Source organism: Macrotis lagotis, chromosome 3 (genome assembly GCF_037893015.1).
Source record: "Macrotis lagotis isolate mMagLag1 chromosome 3, bilby.v1.9.chrom.fasta, whole genome shotgun sequence".
Lineage (NCBI taxonomy): Eukaryota > Metazoa > Chordata > Mammalia > Peramelemorphia > Peramelidae > Macrotis > Macrotis lagotis.
This window is the reverse complement of record NC_133660.1, coordinates 222,860,233-222,877,718: the sequence shown is the minus strand read 5'-3', so window position 1 is coordinate 222,877,718 and position 17,486 is coordinate 222,860,233. Positions and strand designations below refer to the sequence as shown.

The following is a 17,486-nucleotide window of genomic DNA, read 5'->3' as shown; positions in this document are numbered from 1 at the left end:
CCCAAGATTCAGTTTCTTCTTCTGTATAAGTGGATGCTAATATTTGCCCTTTCTATTTGAGAATCAAATGAAAATCTCTCTGGGTCTCAGTTTCTTCATCTGTAAAATGAAGGACCTCCCTTCTATCTCTTCATCTATAATTCTATGATTTCATATCTTTTGTGATTTGCACAAGTATTGTAAAAATGTACAATATAGTGGAAAGTCCCTGGATTTGATTCACAGAATCTAGTTTTAAAATTCTGGCTCTGCCTCTTTAAAAATCAGATAAGTAATTTAACTTCTCTGGGCCTCCTTTTCCTAATATATAAATGAAGGACTTGGATTCAAATGGTCTCTAAAGTTATTTCCAGATAGAAATCTTATCTTTTTTATGACAATGTCTGAATAAGATTCTTCAATGCCTTCTTTCTTAAAGGAGTAGGTCTAAAAATGGAATTTCATGCACTGTGACAGGACTACAAGAGAAAATCTAGGATTGGAGCTCACCCATTTATAGCATGATCCTGTACATCCTGGATGGTACAGAATTGGTCTCTGTGACGCAGGCCTTTGGAGACAACAAGCCTATGACATAGCAATGTGTCTATGAAGGTGCAAGTTTGAGAATCTCGCTGAAGTACAGAATCCAGACTTAGAATCCAGCTTTAGATTCTGATCTGAATCAAAGATTTAGAATCCCAGCATCACAGTGGAATTGGAAGATGTTAGGGACTGTTGTGTGTGGGAGCATTGTAAACTATCATCACCTGATGTCCTTGAGCACCAGAGTCTTGTTTTACTAAGTGCCATGGGAGTGGGAGTGGATCAAGGGACTCGGAAGGATATTTAAGCACTGGTATTTGGTTCAATAAACAGAGACCTTGGAGTACTTGGGGATCTTGGAGAACTTGTCTTCCTTGTCTCCTGTCCCTCCAGTGCTCACCTGGGGAAAGGTTAAAGGAGTCCAGAAAGCAACTCAACATATAACATTCGTACAGGGACAAGAATGCAGAGTTATCTGAGTGAAGTCCGGGATAAGGACCAGAAGATACAAGCAAGAGAATCCAGGCTCATCCTGGAGTAGAGGACTCCAGAGAAAGTTTTGTTACTAGGTGGCTGATTTTAAAGCGAAAATGAGAAGACAAACAAGTATTCAGTATCAAGGAACTAGTGAAAGTAAGTTAGCATTAAGTAAAGCAAAAGTGAGAAGACAATAGTATTCAGCATTGAGGAATCAGTGGGAAGTAGAGTCTCTGGGGCAGTGCCACAGGGGACAGAGTTTCTTTCTGAAGCAGCAGTCTGCCACCAAGTACCAGCACCATGAACAGGATGCAGAGAACCTGCTTGCTGCATTTTGGCTGCAGCTGCTGGTCTGGTTGTGCTATGGACATTAAGTGCAATCTAAACCCCTAAATCTACAGTAAATTTCAGAGACTTTTCAGCACTCATGCAGACCCTGACACAGATCCTGATGCAGACCCTAACAACAAATTTCACTTCAGAAGCCACAACGAGTTTCACTTTCCAGCCTATAGTGCACCTTGGCCTTTGCTCCCACAGCAGAGGGCTGTGAATTGAACACTAACTACACTTCCTCTGTTGAGAGCAAAAATGTCATATGCTACTGGACAGTTTGCAATTGTGATGGTTACTGTTCAGAAAATGCAGCAACTCCAAATTGTACTGTTGTCAACCAACTCAAGTGATTGCAAATGCTCTCTCTCATTCTCTGCTGCTACCACCCTCTGCAGAGGGTGGGGGGAGGGAGAAGGGAAATCGTCCTTTTTGGAACTTTAAAACTCAAGCTTATGTTTCAGATGGAATGCAGGTTTTGCTATAAGGACAAGACCCCTCCAAAAACTTATTCTAGGAATAAAGGGACCTCCATGCCTTCTTCCTGGTTTGGGGAAGAGGTGGGGATAGGCAATGACTTTTTCTTTTTTTTTTTTCTTTTTTTCTTTTAATGACTATGTTTTTTAATAAGTTATTGATTGGGAAGCTTCATAGTTAATTAGTTAAGAAAAAAAGGGGAAGAAGACTTTTTTTGTGGGATTGGGAAATTTAGATTTTGTCTTTTGAAGGAAGCCTGTGCTTTTGGCTAATAGTTTGGTATATGCATATGTGTAATTTTATTTTCTTTTTTCTTTTTTGCAAGGCAAATGGGGTTAAGTGGCTTGCCCAAGGCCACGCAGCTTGGTAATTATTAAGTGTCTGAGGCTAGATTTGAACTCAGGTACTCTTGACTCCAGGACTGGTGCTCTATGCACTACACCACCTAACCGCCCCAATATGTGTATTTTTCTTTTTTCTTTTTTAATTTTTTTAATTTAATATGTATTCTCTTTTTGTACAAATAATGTTTTTTTGATACATCAATAAAATATTCTTGTTTAAGAGTGAAAACACCCCCTTCCCCCCAAAACTATAGACTTGCTTGAGCGATAAAGGGGAGAGAAAAAAATTAAAATTAAAATTAAAAAAAAAAGAATAGTAATAATTGTAGGTATGGCCAGGTGGCGCAGTGGACGGAGCACCAGCCCTGGAGCCAGGAGCACCTGAGCCCATATCCAGCCCCATACACCCAACAATCATTCAGATGTGTGACATGCAAGCTACCCCAACCCCACTGCCCTGCAAAAACCAAAAAAAAGAAAAAAAGGCCCCAAATAAAATAAAATAGTAATAATAGTGGGGTGGCTTGGTGGTGGACAGAACACTGGCCCTTGAGCCAAGAGCACACAGGTCCAAATCTGGCCTCAAGACACCCAAAGATCACCCTGCTATGTGGCCCCAGGCAGGCCACCTGGCCCCCTTTGCCCTTTACCCCCCAAAATAATAATAATAATAATAATAATAATAATAATAATAATAATAATAAATGTGCTTCAGTCTGTGCTCCAACACCACCAACTCTGTTGTGGGTGGATCACATTCTTTATGATAAATCCATCACAAAAGTTACTTCCATATTTTTCCACCATTGCCATTGCTGATCGCAACTCCCTCCTTTCGTATATCTCCACTACCATGTACTATTATTTTCTCTCTCCTTTCACTCTGACTCTGCTGTAGGGTAGCTGAGTGGTGCAGCAGACAGATCCCTGGTCCTGGGGCCAAGAGGCCCTGAGCCCCCATACCACCCCTTAGGCCCAGCATCCACCTAGCCCTATGGTCCTGGACAGGCCATCCAATCCCAGCCCTTTGCAAGAAATAAAAAAGAAAATGTGTTATATCTGACCACTCTCCCCCTATGGTCCATCCTCTCCTCCTTCATTCACATCCCCACCCCTTCCCCCTGTCCCCACCCTCCTTCTTACTCCAGATGTCTATACCCCATTGAGTATATATATATGTGTGTATATATATATATATATATATATATATATATATATATAAGTTTCCTCTCCTAGCCACCTCTGATGAGAGAGAAGATTCCCCTATTCCCTCTTGCCTTCCCCCCCTTCCATATCATTGCAATAGCTCATTGTAATAAAGAGAAATCTTATTACGTAAAATGTCTTGGCCTATTCCCCCTCTCCTTTTTCTTTCTCCCATTACATTTACCTTTTTTCTATTGACTCTATTTTTACACCATATTTTATCTTCAAATTCAGCTTTCTCTTGTGCTTCATCAGTAAAATCTCCTTCTACCTGCTCTGTTAATTAAGAAGGTTCATATGAGTATTATCAGTGTCATTTTTCTATACAGGAATACAAGCAGTTCATCATCATTAGGTCCCTCATAGTTTTCCCTTCTCCTCAAATCTCCATGCTTCCCCTGAATCCTGTATCTGAAGATCAAACCTTCTGTTCAGCTCTGGCCATTCCAACAGGAACATTTGATTTCCCTGGTTCATTGAAAATCCATCTTTTTCCCTGGAAGAGGACATTCAGTTTTGCTGGGTAGTTGATTCTTGGTTTCATTCTAAGCTCTTTTGCCTTCCAGCATATTATATTCTAAGCCCTACAAGCTTCCAATGTAGTTGCAGCTAAGTCCTGTGTGATCCTGACTGCAGCTCCACGGTATTTGAATTGTGTCCTTCTGGCTTCTTGTAATATTTTCTCTTTGACTTAGGAGTTCTGGAACTTGGCTATAATATTCCTGGGGGTTGATTTTTTGGGATCTCTTTCTCAGGGGGATCAGTGGATTCTCTCCATTTCTATTTTGCCCTCTGCTTCTAGGATATCAGGGCAATTTTCCTGTAGTAATTCTTTGAAAATGATGTCAAGGCTCTTTTCCTGATCATGACTTTCAGATATTCCAATAATTTTTAAATTATCTTTCCTAAATCTGTTTTCCATATCAGTTGTTTTTTCAATGAGATGTTTCACGTTTTCTTCTAATTTTTCATTCTTTTAGTTTTAAAGTATTGACTCCTGATTTCTCATAAATTCAGCGATCTCCCTGAGTTCTATTCTTTGTCTGAAGGATTTGTTCTCCTCAGAGAGTTTTCTTATCTCTTTTTCCATCTGGCCAATTCTGCTTTTTAAAGCATTCTTCTCAATAACTTTTTGAACTGTTTTATCCATTTGACCTAAGCTGGTTTTTAGCATGCTATTTTCTTCAGCATTTTTTTGAATCTCCTTGACTAAGCTGCTGACTTCATTTTCATGTTTTTCCTGCATCTCTCTCATTTCTTTTCCCAGTTTTTCTTCTGACCCTCTCATTGGATTTTCAAAGTCTTTTTTGAGCTCTGTCATAGCCTGAGCCCAATTTCTGTTTTTCTTGGAGTCTTTAGATGCAGGAGCTTGTGCTTCCTCATCTTCACACTCAGTATTTTGATCCTTCTTGGGTTCACATGCAAAATATTTCTCAATGGTGTTCCTCTTTTTTCTCAGTTTACTCATTTTCCCATCCTGAGCCTGTTTTGGGGGTGCTTCCTGAGCTTTTGGGACACTTTTTGAGGCTCTGTCCTCCCTCCTGGTCTGTGAATGACCATATGTACCCCCTCTGCCATGGGGCTGAGGTGGGGGGGGGCTGCTGTTCTTTGGGGGGCCTAGACTGCGATCAGGATCTGAATGTGTTCAGAACCCCAGCATCCTGTTCCAGGGGCAGAGGATCGAGCTTGGCAGTCTCTCTCTTCACTCCCCTCCCTAGGTTCAATGGGCTCATGCCCAGGGGACTCCTGCTTACCAGCTCTGCCTGCTTCTGTTTCCTGGATCTGGACTGCCTTGGTCATGTTGCTCGCTGTGTGCTCTGAGGGCTGGGCTTCACGTACTCACTCTGGCAGAGGTCCCCATTCCCCCATGTTGTGCCTGGTGCGCCCCGGCATAGGTCAGGAAACTTCCTGCTGCTGTGAGCCGCGGCTCCCAGTGCCCTGGGGCTGCCTCTGGGAGGCTGAGGTTCTTTCACTCTGGTGGGCTACCCCTCCAACCCCGGGGAAGCAGAGCCTTTCTGCTCTTTTCCAGGTTGCCTTGAGTAGGAGAACTGCCTCACTGGGTTCCTCTCTGGATTCTGTCTCTTGAAAATTTAGAGTCCTTAGTTTATTTATAGGTTTTATGAGAGAGCGCCTAAGAGACAATCCTCTTTTGTTGCCATCTTGGCTCCGCCCCTGTGTTTTTTTTATTTTTTTAGTTAATTTTTATTAAAGATATTATTTGAGTTTTACAATTTTCCCCCAATCTTACTTCCCCCCCCCCAGAAAGCAATCTGTCAGTCTTTATTTTGTTTCCATGTTGTACCTTGATCCAAATTGGGTGTGATGAGAGAGAAATCATATCCTTAGAGAAGAGACAAGAATTCTAAGAGGTAACAAGATCAGACAATAAGATATCTGTTTTTTTCTAAATTAAAGGGAATAGTCCTTGAATTTTGTTCAAACTCCACAACTCCTTATCTGGATACAGATGGCACTCTCCTTTGCAGACAGCCCAAAATTGCTCCCGATTGTTGCACTGATGGAATGAGTAAGTCCTTCAGGGTTGATAATCACTCCTATGTTGCTGTTAGGGTATACAGTGTTTTTCTGGTTCTGCTCATCTCACTCAACATCAGTTCATGCAAATCCCTCCAGGCTTCCCTGAAATCCCGTCCCTCCTGGTTTCTAATAGAACAGTAGTGTTCCATGACATACATATACCACAGTTTGCTAAGCCATTCCTCAATTGAAGGACATTTACTTGATTTCCAATTCTTTGCCACAGCAAATAGGGCTGCTATAAATATTTTTGTACAAGTAATGTTCAACTTCTTTATTTTTTTAATCAGTATCATTGCTTTTTTTCTGGTGACTTTATTTAATATTTATTCTCATTTTGTACAAATAATGTTTTTTTACATTAATAAAATATTCTTGTTTAAGAGTAAATGAAATATTCCCTCCCCCCATAAATATAGACTTGCTTGAGTGATAAAGTAAAGGGGAGAGAAAAAAATTAAAATTAAAAAAAATAGTAATAATTGTAAGTATGGCCGGGTGGTGCAATGGATGGAGCACCGGCCCTGGAGCCACGAGCACCCAAACCCCGAGTGGCTGGGGAGCAGACAGAGCATTGACCCTTGAGTCAGGAGCACCCAGGTCCAAATCCGGCCTCAGACACCCATGCCCCTGTATTTTTCAATAGGACATTTTTACATCTCTTCACTGTCCTGGAGAGGTGGGAAAATGTTTCTATATTCTGAGATCTGATATTGGCCAGGGTGTCAGTCTCAGCTTGGTAAATGTATGATACAAGAGAATTGTTGTCTGTGTTTGTGTTAGTGTCTAAACTCTGAAATAGATAAAGTTAAATGTTACTCCTTTTAGTTTGAGTTTTGAATTTAATTGCTTAAAAAGGTCTAATTTAAAGTAATGTAGTTGGGATCTGAGCCTATCTGCTTGTACCATTTGAAAGTTTGTAAATTGCAAAGTTTGTGAAATAATCTCAGCTGTGAGTTAAACTTTTGTTAACCTGATGTTGATGAATTGTTGATTTATGTTAATTTATGTTAATTTCTCATTAATTTATGTTAATTAAGACTTTAAGGACTTCCCAACCCCTCCACCCTTTGTTCTGCAAGGGGCAGTTGGCAGCTGGGAGTGAGGTGTGGAAGGGGATGGCTCCCCTTGGATGCAACCCTAGCACATTTCCACCAGAAGTCCATTGGAGTTGGGTTGCTCAGGAATGTAGCCCAAAGTGGAGTAGATTTCCTGCCCTCTTTTGAAAAGAGGGAGTGGGGAAAAAGGCCTCTACCTTGTGTTTAAAGAAAAAAGAAACTGAGTAATTTAATTACCTAAGTTTTGTAACAAGTTTTGAGAATTTGTGTGTTAAAAAAAATATAATTGGGATAAATTATATTTCTAGGAATTTGAGAATATTGGATCATATGATTTACTGATTTCTTTTGGGAAAGAGATATTTGTACTATTTAACCTTTTTGATGTTAAATTGATATAATTGTCTAACAGTTACTTATGTTAGATATTACTCCTTTTAGTTTGGGGTTTGAATTTGATGGCCTTGAAAGGTTTTTTGTTGGCAAAAGAAAAAACTTTGTAACCTTTGTTTGTAAGTTGGGGATAAAATGTATTTCAAGGAACTTGGGAATATTGGTTTTTATTATTGTTTGACATTTGTTTATACTATTTTTGAACTTTTGTTTACAACTTACGTAGCATTCATTATGTACGTAGCATTCATTATGTAATAATTTTGTTTCAAGAAAAGACAAGAAGGGGTATATATTAGGGACTGTTGCGTGTGGGAGCACTGTAAACTATCACCACCTGGTGTCCTTGAGCACCAGAACCTTATTTTACTAAGTGCCGAGGGAGTAGGAGTGGATTAGAGACTGGGAAGGATATTTAAGCACTTATATTTGGTTCAAAAAACAGAGACCTTGGAGACCTTGGTGTACAAAGGGAGAACTTGTCATCCTTGTCTTCCTTGTCTTGCCTTGTCTCTCTCCCCTTCAACTCTCACCTGGGGAAGATAAGAAAGTCCTGAAAGGGACTCAACATATGATGTCTGAATAAGGAATCAACAGGAAGGCCCCTCAGAGGTCCTCTAATCTTTCTGAACAGGGATAATCCTACAACATTCTCCATGAAGAGAAATCTAATTTCTGCCTAAAGGTCTTACTAACTTTGGAGGCTTGTTCTACTTTGGGAAAAGTTTTTAGATCCAAAGTTATCTTTGGAAGTAGGAATGGGTTTCACAGCAGCACTGGGCAAGTTCTGGGGCATTCTGGAGGGGAAAATAGGGCATTTACACAGAATAAGTTCTTAATGAATATTTGTCAAATTGAATTGAATTGTGATCTTCCAGGTTCAAAAAGTTTGGAGCTTAGAAGGTTATACTTGAGGTAGCTGCTGAAGCATGCCCCATTCTGATCAAAACTGTGAGATGGGGAAAGTTTATCTTCAACCCTTCTTCCAGTCCTTTATGCTCTTCTTTCTCCTCTCAGTCTTCCTCCCTTTCTTCTCATAGTATTATTGCCACTGGAATTTTTAGGGTCACCAGATAAGCATAGGAATTTGGGGGACACTGAAAAGCAAAATAATTTGCATGCTCTTTGGGATGTTAAAACTACAAATTATTACATATATATTACAAATTATTACAAATATACAGATTAAAGTTCCTAGCAAAGCAGTAACCATTTTAAGAATAGGGTAGGTGAAGTTTGAGAAAGGAGAGAGATTTTGAAAAATCATCAGAAACAATTATGAACTTTAGTACCCAGGATAAAAGGCAGAAAAGAAACTCTCAGCTGGAAGCAGCAAAACAAGATCCTGGGATATTGATGTGAAAATGAAAAGGGAGAAAAAGCTCATTTCTTTGGATCATCCTGTAGCTTCCAACCTGAAACAATAGAACAAATATTTATCAAGTACCTACCATTCTGCTAAGCAGAAGAGATACAATGACAAGCTAAGAAACACAACAATTCTCTTGTATCATTTACCAAGCTGAGACTGATACCCTGGCCAGTACCAGATTTCAGAATATAGAAACATTTTCCCACCTCTCCAGGCCAGTGAAGAGATGTAAAAATGTCCTAAATTGAAAAATACTCATATTGGGGCAGCTAGGTGGTGCAGTGGATAGAGCACTGCCCTGGAGTCAGGAAGACCTGAGTCCAAATCTGTTCTCAGACACTTACTAATTACCTAGCTGTGTGGCCTTGGGCAAGCCACTTAACCCCATTTGTCTTGAAAATGCCCCCCCCCAAAATAAAAAAAGAATAAAAAAAGAAACAAAACAAAATCCATGATTGGCTTCAAAGAATTTACATACTCCTAAAGAGACATGACATGTAAGCAAATAAGCATATGTGAGATGATCTGAGGAGGGAGAGAGACATTCATTAATAACCAAGGGGATCAACAAAGGCTTCTTGTGGGAGGTGGTTTTTGTCCTTCATTATCGAAGAACACAAAATGACATCACTAAGTTTGAGACAAATTGCAGTGTGTCAACTGTGCTGATCAGACCAATATGAGCTTGGAATGCTCTACCATAGGTAGGGCAAAAATAGTCCATTCAAACACCTGTAGTATTTACTCTAAACTTACAGATACCACGTTTTCTTTGAACAGCTTCAATTCTGCCTTCCTCATAGAGTGCAGCCCCCTCACTGATGAGGGCATGCCATGCTGGGCAGTCCTATGCCAGTGTCTCCCATGCTGTACAATCACTTCTAAATTTCTTCAATGAGACCTTCAGGGTGACTCAGTATCACTTCTTCTGATCTCCTTATGAGCACTTGTTCTGTGAGTTCTCCATGAAATAGTTTTCTTGGCAAACATACATCTGATGTTCTAAAAACATGTCCAACCCATCATAGTTGCACTCTCTGTAATAATACTGGAATGCTAGGCAGTTTAGCTCGAGAAAGGAACTTAGTGTCTGGCATCTTCTCCTGCTAGGTGATCTTCAGAATCTTCCTAAGATAATTTGAATGGAAGTAATTCAGTTTCTTGACATGGTGCTGGTACACTGTCCAGATTTCATGGGCATAGAGCAATAACAATGCCTCTGTGGACCTTCAGTTTAGTAGTCAGTCTAATACCTCTTTTCTTCCATACTTTCTTTTGGAGTCTCCCAAATATTGAGCTAGCTCTGGCAATGGGAGTGTCAACCTCATTGTCAATGTGTATCTCCCTGGAAAGGACACTGCCAAGGTAAGTCCACAGTACTCATAATTTCACCATCTGCTGTGACTAATGGTTCCACATATGGATGGTGTGGTTCTGGCTGATGGAGCACCTGTGTTTTCTTGGTGATAATTGTTAGACTAAAATTGGCACATGCAGCAGAGAATCAATCCATATTTTGTTGCATCTCAGTTTCAGAGGCTGCATTGAATGTACAACCATCTGCAAACAGAACAACATGCACCAACACTCCCTCTCCTTTGGTCATGGCTTGTAGCCTTTTCAAGTTGAAGAATTTGCCATCAGTGTGGTAGCTGACTTTGAGGTCATGTTCATTCTCATTGAAGGTGTTTGATAATATGACTGAAAACATCATGCTAAAAATATGGGAGCAAGGACACATTCTTGTTTTACTCCATTGATGATTGGGAAATCTTGAGAGCAATGTCCACTATCCAGAACCTGGGCATGCACACTGCTACGAAATTACCATACAATACTGATGAACTTTTACAGGTAACCAAATTTTGACATAATTTTCCATAAACCCTTGTAACTGATAGTTTTGGTCAGGCTTTGGTCAGATCTACAGACCTCTGTTCTCTTCCTGGCATTTTTCCTGTAGCAAACACCATATCAACTGTTCCTCTAGCCTTTCTGAAGCCACACTATCCCTCAGGAAAGTGACCAACTTCCAGGTGAAGAATCAGCCTATTAGAAGAACTCTGGCAAGAATCTTACAAGCAATGATTAAAAGAGAAATACCCCTGTGATTGTCACAGACAATCTATTTATTCTCTTTACCTTTATAGAGATGGACAGTGGAGGCATCCTTGAATTCTTAGAGGATAACCTCTTCATGCCATATAATCTGGAAAATTTCAGTCAGTTTTTGGATGAGCAATGGACCTCCACCTTGTAGATCTCAGCTGGAATAGAATCAGCACCGGGTGCTTTGCCATTTGAAAGGAGCCTAATGGCATTCAAAACCTCTTCATTAGTTGGAACTTCAGCTAGGGACTAATTGACTTCAATTTGAGGTAAGGGGACAATGACTTCTACACTGATTGATGATGGTCTGTTAAGAACACTATGAAAGGGGCAGCTAGGAGGCACAGGGCATTTAGGTGGTGCAGTGGATAGAGCACTGGCCCTGGAGTCAGGAGTACCTGAGTTGAAATGTGGCCTCAGTCACTTAATTCCCTAGCTGTGTCATCTTGGGCAAGTTACTTAACCCCATTGCTTTAAATAAATTAAAAAAAAAAGACAAAAAAAAGAACACTATGAAAGTGTTCAGCTCATCCCTCTGGGATCATGTCCCTAGTGTTAATGTGGATCCATCAGCACTGAGTAGTAGAGATGCACTGTATGTCTTTGGCCCATAAATAGCCTTCAGTAATCATAAAAACATTTTGGTTTGTTACTGTCTACATAAAATTGAATTTCATCTGCCTTCTTACTGAACCAAGAATCCTGCATCTCTCTAAGCTTTGTTTGGACTTTACTTTTGAAGCTATTAAATGCTGCTTTCTTAGAAATGGATGAACTATCCTGCTGGTAAAGCCTTTGGAGTTCTCATTTAGCAGCTTCTGTATTTCCCCATCATTTTCATCAAACCAATCTTTGTGTTTGTGTGTCTTCTGGCCCAGATGATCAAATGCAGTGCTGTACACCAGATCTCTGAAAGCTGCCCACTTCTTTTCTGCTCCACTGTTGCCATCTGTATATTGGCTCATCTTTCCCTCCAAATTGGCAACACTGATCCTGTTCAGAGAGACACTTTGCTTTGGGGCCACCACTTTGGTTGAATATGAATATTTAGCTTAGAGAAGATAAGTCTATGATCAGTCCTGCACTCTGCACCACATTGCCTTTGTAACTCTCATCCAGTCAGTCTCTTCTCCTTACAATCACATGATCTAATAGATGCCAATATTTGCTATGAGGGTGCATCTGGGAAGTTTTATTGCATTTAGGTAAATGGAAGACAGTGTTTGTGATGAGAAGGTCATGAGAGGCACAAGTCTTCAGTAGAAGTTGACTATTGCCATTGCTGTTTCCATCTCCCTTCTTCCCAAGGACTCTCTGCCATGTCTGGTAATAAGAGCCTACTCTATCATTAAAGTTGCCCAGAATTGTAAGCTTGTCCTCTTTTGGTACAATGATGATAAGGGTCTCCAGGCCTTCATAAAATTTTTCTTTAACTTCATCAGTGTTCATCATGGTGGGAGCATAGGTGTTACTGATGGTGGCATGACATTTCCCTAGAAGTCGAAATCTCATTGTCATGAGTCTGTCATTCATTGCTTTTGGTAGGCATTCAGGAATGTTGACTAGATTAGTTTTTTTAAGGTTTTTTTGCAAGGCAGTGGGGTTAAGTGGCTTACCCAAGGCCATACAGCTAGGTAATTACTACTAAGTGTCTGAGGTCATATTTGAACTCAGGTATGTCTGACTCCAGGGCCAGTGCTCTATTCACTGCATCATCTAGCTGCCCTAGATTAGTTTTGATTGGAAAACCAAGCCCAGATTCACAGCATTCCCTTTCATTGAGACCACTCCAGAAAAATGTGTATCCAGCTCCAACTTCAGTAACTGACCATTTGCCAACCTTGTTTCACTAAGGACTGTTATTTGGATACCATACCTGCTGAATTCTCTCGCAACAAAAACTGTAGGAGGTAGCACATGAAGCAAACCAGGAAGGCAGCAAGAAATTCCAAAAGGCAGAGATCAAGAGTGAGTGCATTCTAGACATGGTGGGGAAAGCCTGGATGGAAAGGCAAAGTCATAGGGAAGGGATATGGAATTCCTGTTCAGAGAACAGAAATATAAATCAATTTACTTAAAACATGGAGTATGTATAAAGGTAAAATGTGAAAAGAACCTGACAGAGAAATTTTAGTTTAAAGAGTTTTAAAAGTCAAGGAACAGGGGCAGCTAGGTGGCACAGTGGATAAAGCACCTGCCCTGGAGTCAGGAGTACCTGAGTTCAAATCTGGTCTCAGACACTTAATAATTACCTAGCTGTGTGGCCTTGGGCAAGCCACTTAACCCCATTTGCCTTTCAAAAACCTAAAAAAAAACTCAAGGAACTTTTATTATGGAAGCAATGGGCAGAATGGGGGCCACAGCAGGTTCTCCAGAGAGAAGGGAACAAAAGTGTTGTCAAAGTAGGCTTGGCAATACTTCAACTGGATATGAGTGATGAAGAAAAATTAAGAATTGAGCTGCTCTGAAGTTGGGAGCTTGGGTAACTTAGGAAAGTTTGGAAGAAGAGAAGTTTTAGGTGGGGGAAAGTAATGAATTTAGCTTTTGAACATTACACTATCCCAGAGTCTCAAGTCCCTTACTGTCTTGTTTTATAAACAATAATTCCTTGCCAAAACCCAACCTGAGATTATTCCTGCCATCTGTCTCTTGTTCTCCTACTTGTGTGCTGCCAAATAGAACTGGCCTAAGTTACAACCTTTGCCAATTACCATTTATATTTTTCAATCTCACCTTGCTAAAGCAGGGCATTTTTTTGTTCTTTGCCACTATGAGTTCCAAATTTTCTCTTCTCTACCTCCATTCTTTCAACAGAGGACCTTGCTTATATTTTGCTGAGAAAATTGAGGCCTTTTGCTTTGAGGTTTTTCTTCTTCCCTTCTGTAAATCTCAGAACTCTTTGATATTATCTCTTATTCTTGTCTACTTTATTCTGATATCTGATGAAGAAAAGATGACCCTTCTTCTAGACAATTTCCCATTATTACAGTTAATTTATGTCAGTTTGTTGATTGATATTAGGGAAGCATGCTGGATGTGGACCTATGAAAGTATCAGAAACTAGTGATAGAACCCTAAGGAGTCAGAGTCAGTTGCCTTCTGGGGAGTAAACCTGTCAGGGTGAGTCAAGCTTGGTGATTCTGTGCTATATTAATCAAACTATCAAAGGATTACTTTATAAAAAGAAAAATAAGCAAAGCTCATTTAGAAAAACACATGGCCAAGAATCTCAAAGAAAATAAAAAAGTCAGAAGGAAGGAAATATGAAGGAGTAATCATCAAAATTGTTTATTACTTATTAAAAAAACAAGTTCATCAGCAGAACAAATAAGATTCACAAAACTCAGAAAGCAAATGGATATTGTAACATAGTGGCCCAAAACTCCAAAAACTGGGGTAGGGTCTTACTATTTGACAAAAACTGAAGGGAAAGTTGGAAAGTAAGGTCTCTTCTTTGACAATATATACCACAGAAGTTCCACATGGATATAAGATAAATTATTAAAGATCATAATAAAACTAGAGTACTAGGGGAAAAATATCTTTTATAACTGTAGATTTGGAAAAATTTCTTACTGCAAAAATAATAGAGAGAATTTACAGGACATAAAATGGACAGCTTTAATTATGCAAGATTAAAAGGTTTCTGTAGAAGTAAAACCAATGCATAAAGAATTAAAAAGGGAAGAAGTTTTTGTAACTAAAAGTTTAATATTTAAGATATAGGGACAGCTAGGTGGAGCACTGAATAGAGCACCAGCCCTGGAGTCAGGAGGCCCTGAGTTCAAATCTGACCTCAAACATTTAATAATTAATTGCCCAATTGTGTGACCTTGGGCAAGTCACTCTTAACCCCATTGTCTTAAAGAAATAAAATTTTAAAAAAATCCAAGATATATAGGGAATCGATTAAAATATTTAAGAAAAAAACAATTCTACAATTGACAAATGGTCAAAGGATATAAATGGCTTTCCAAAGAAGAACATCGAACTCCCAGAAACCAAATGAAAAAGTGTTCAAAATCATTTCTCTAAAGAGAAAAAAAAACTATGAGATTCATCTTTACACCTATTATACTGGTAAGAATGACAAAAGAAAGGGAAATTATATTTAAGAGAATATAGAGGGGGTCAGCTAGGTGGCACAGTGGATAGAGCACTGGCCTGGAAGTCAGGAGTACCTGAGTTCAAATTGGACCTAAGACACTTAATGATTACCTAGCTGTGTGGCCTTGGGCAAGCCACTTAACCCCATTGCCTTATTAAAGAGAGAGAGAGAGAGAGAGAGAGAGAGAGAGAGAGAGAGAGAGAGAGAGAGAGAGAGAGAGAGGATATAGGAAGGCAAATTCATTGTTGGTGGAGTTGAGAATTGGTTTGATTTTTGGAAAGCAATTTGGTACCATCCCTCAAAAGTCCTAAACAGTGAACACCTTCTGACTTTGATACCACTACTAGGGTTAATACTCTGAAAATACAAAAAAAAAGGGCTTACGTGTACAAAAATATAACAGCAATTTGGTATATCTCCTAAAAGTCACTAAACTGTGAGTATCCTCTAACATTGATACCACTCCTAGGTTAATACTCCAAAGAGACAAAAAAAAGGAGGACATTCAAAAATATTTATAGCAACAATTTAGTTGATCTCCCCAAAATCACTAAACTGTGAGTACCCTCTGACACAGTGATACTACTACTAGGTTAATACTCCAGAGAGACAAAAGGCTAAGGACTTAAATGTACAAAAATATTTATAGCAACAATTTTTGTTGCTGCAAAGAACTGGAAATAGTGCTCATCAATTAGGTAATAGCTGAACTATTATTGCTATGGAATATTATTTCTTCATGAAATATGAAGAAGAAAGAGACAAAATATGAAGAAATGCCAGGGAGATCTTGTATGAAATGATGTCAAGTGAACAGAACCAGAAGAACAACTTAGTGACTCCAATATTGTGAAGAAAAATAATTGTAAAAGTCTTAAGAACTTTGATCAATAAGAAAAATAGCTAACATCTAAATGGCATTTAAGTTTCTCAAAACAGGGGTGGCTAGGTGGTGCAGTAGACAAAGCACCAGTCCTATAGTTCAAATCCGACCTCAGACACTTGACAATTACCCAGCTGTGTGGCCTTGGGCAAGCCTCTTAACCCCATTTGCCTTGCCAAAAAAACCAACCTAAAAAACCCCCGAGTTTCTCAAAACACATTACAAATATTATCTCATTTGATCCTTACAATAAGCCCAGGATAGAGTTGTTCTTCCCATTTTACAGTTAAGGAAACTGAGGCACACAGAGGTTAAGTAACTTGCCCAGGGTCACACAAGAAGTAAGCCTCTAGGGATGGCTAGGTGGTGCAGTGGATAGAGCACCGGCCTTGTTGTCAGGAGTACCTGGGTTCAAATCTGACCTCAGATACTTAATAATTACCTAGCTGTGTGGCCTTGGGCAAGCCACTTAACCCCATTTGCCTTGCAAAAACTAAAAAAAAAAAAAAAATAAGCCTCTGAGGCTAAATTAGAACTCAGATCTTCCTGGCTCCAGGTTCAACACTCTATGTACTGTGCTACCTAGCTGTCTGGGTTAATACATTGATCAGTCATGGCTCTAGAAGACTGTCATTTAATCACATTCTTCACCTCTTGGCAGAGTGGTGATAGACTAACAGTTCTAAATGAGACATATTTTCAGGTTTACCTAGTGAACATGTAGATTTGTTTTGTATGACTATCACATTATAATGGCTGACTTTTTTCATTAATCCTTCCTTTTTTTTTTTTTTAGAAGGGGGAATAGAAATGAAGGGCAACCATGTGCAAATATCCCAGAGTCATATTGATTCTGATGCTGGGTTTGAACAGTTATTAAAGAATCCAGTGTAAAAAGACAAGGAGTTCATCCATCAATTTCCATAAAATAATAATAAAGAGCATTTGAATAGTTTTTTAGAAAGGTATATAAAACATGTTATCTCATTTTATCTTTGACAGACTCCACCCCTGAAAACCCTGGTTGGGCTCAAAATTGAACAGCAGGATGGGCACAGGCTGGATTGCCTTCAGAAAATTGCAAAGTTCCTTTCATTATGCCCAAGTTTCTATTTGACAAGCCCACCTATCTTTTTGAGTTTTTAGTATTAGATCCATGATCTGATTGAGATAGAGAAGTATTGGTGAGGAAACTCCTTCCCTATCTTCAATAGTACTAATTAGCAAGATTAGAAACTGGAGAGTTGTCAGATTTGAAAGATAAGTGATTTATCCAGGATACCAGAGATGTAAAAGACAGGATTTGAATTCAGTTTATCAACACTTGAAGCCCATATGCCACAGCCACTACCCATTATGTCAAATCACTTCTCTGACTCATCTTTTAAAAATTCTAGGGGTGTTGTGATGGGGTTGAGATAATATGTTGTAGGGTTGACATTGAACACAATAGTCTCCCAAGAGCTAAAACCCATGATTGGGACAGCTAGGTGGCATAATGGTTAGAGCACCAGTCTTGGAGTCAGAAGGACCTGAATTCAAATCCAACCTCAGACACTTGATATTTATTAGCTATGTGACCTTGGGCTAGCTCCTTAACCTCATTGTTTTTCAAAAACCAAAGAGAGAGAGAGAGAGAGAGAGAGAGAGAGAGAGAGAGAGA

At 39.4% G+C, this 17,486-nt stretch overlaps 1 protein-coding gene across 2 annotated transcripts in view; it reads right to left on the bottom strand.

Moving 5' to 3' along the window:
- The window catches only part of NELFA (negative elongation factor complex member A), a 62,382-nt gene that overhangs the window by 39,132 nt on the left and 5,764 nt on the right, over positions 1-17,486 (bottom strand). Inside the window, exon 1 of one of the 2 annotated variants that reach the window (XM_074229942.1) lies at positions 490-565. The exons of the other annotated variant lie outside the window; for it this stretch is intronic. The gene's annotated coding sequence lies outside the window, so the exon portion shown is untranslated. Of the gene's footprint in view, positions 1-489; positions 566-17,486 lie in introns of those variants that run through there. 2 annotated transcript variants of the gene reach the window in all.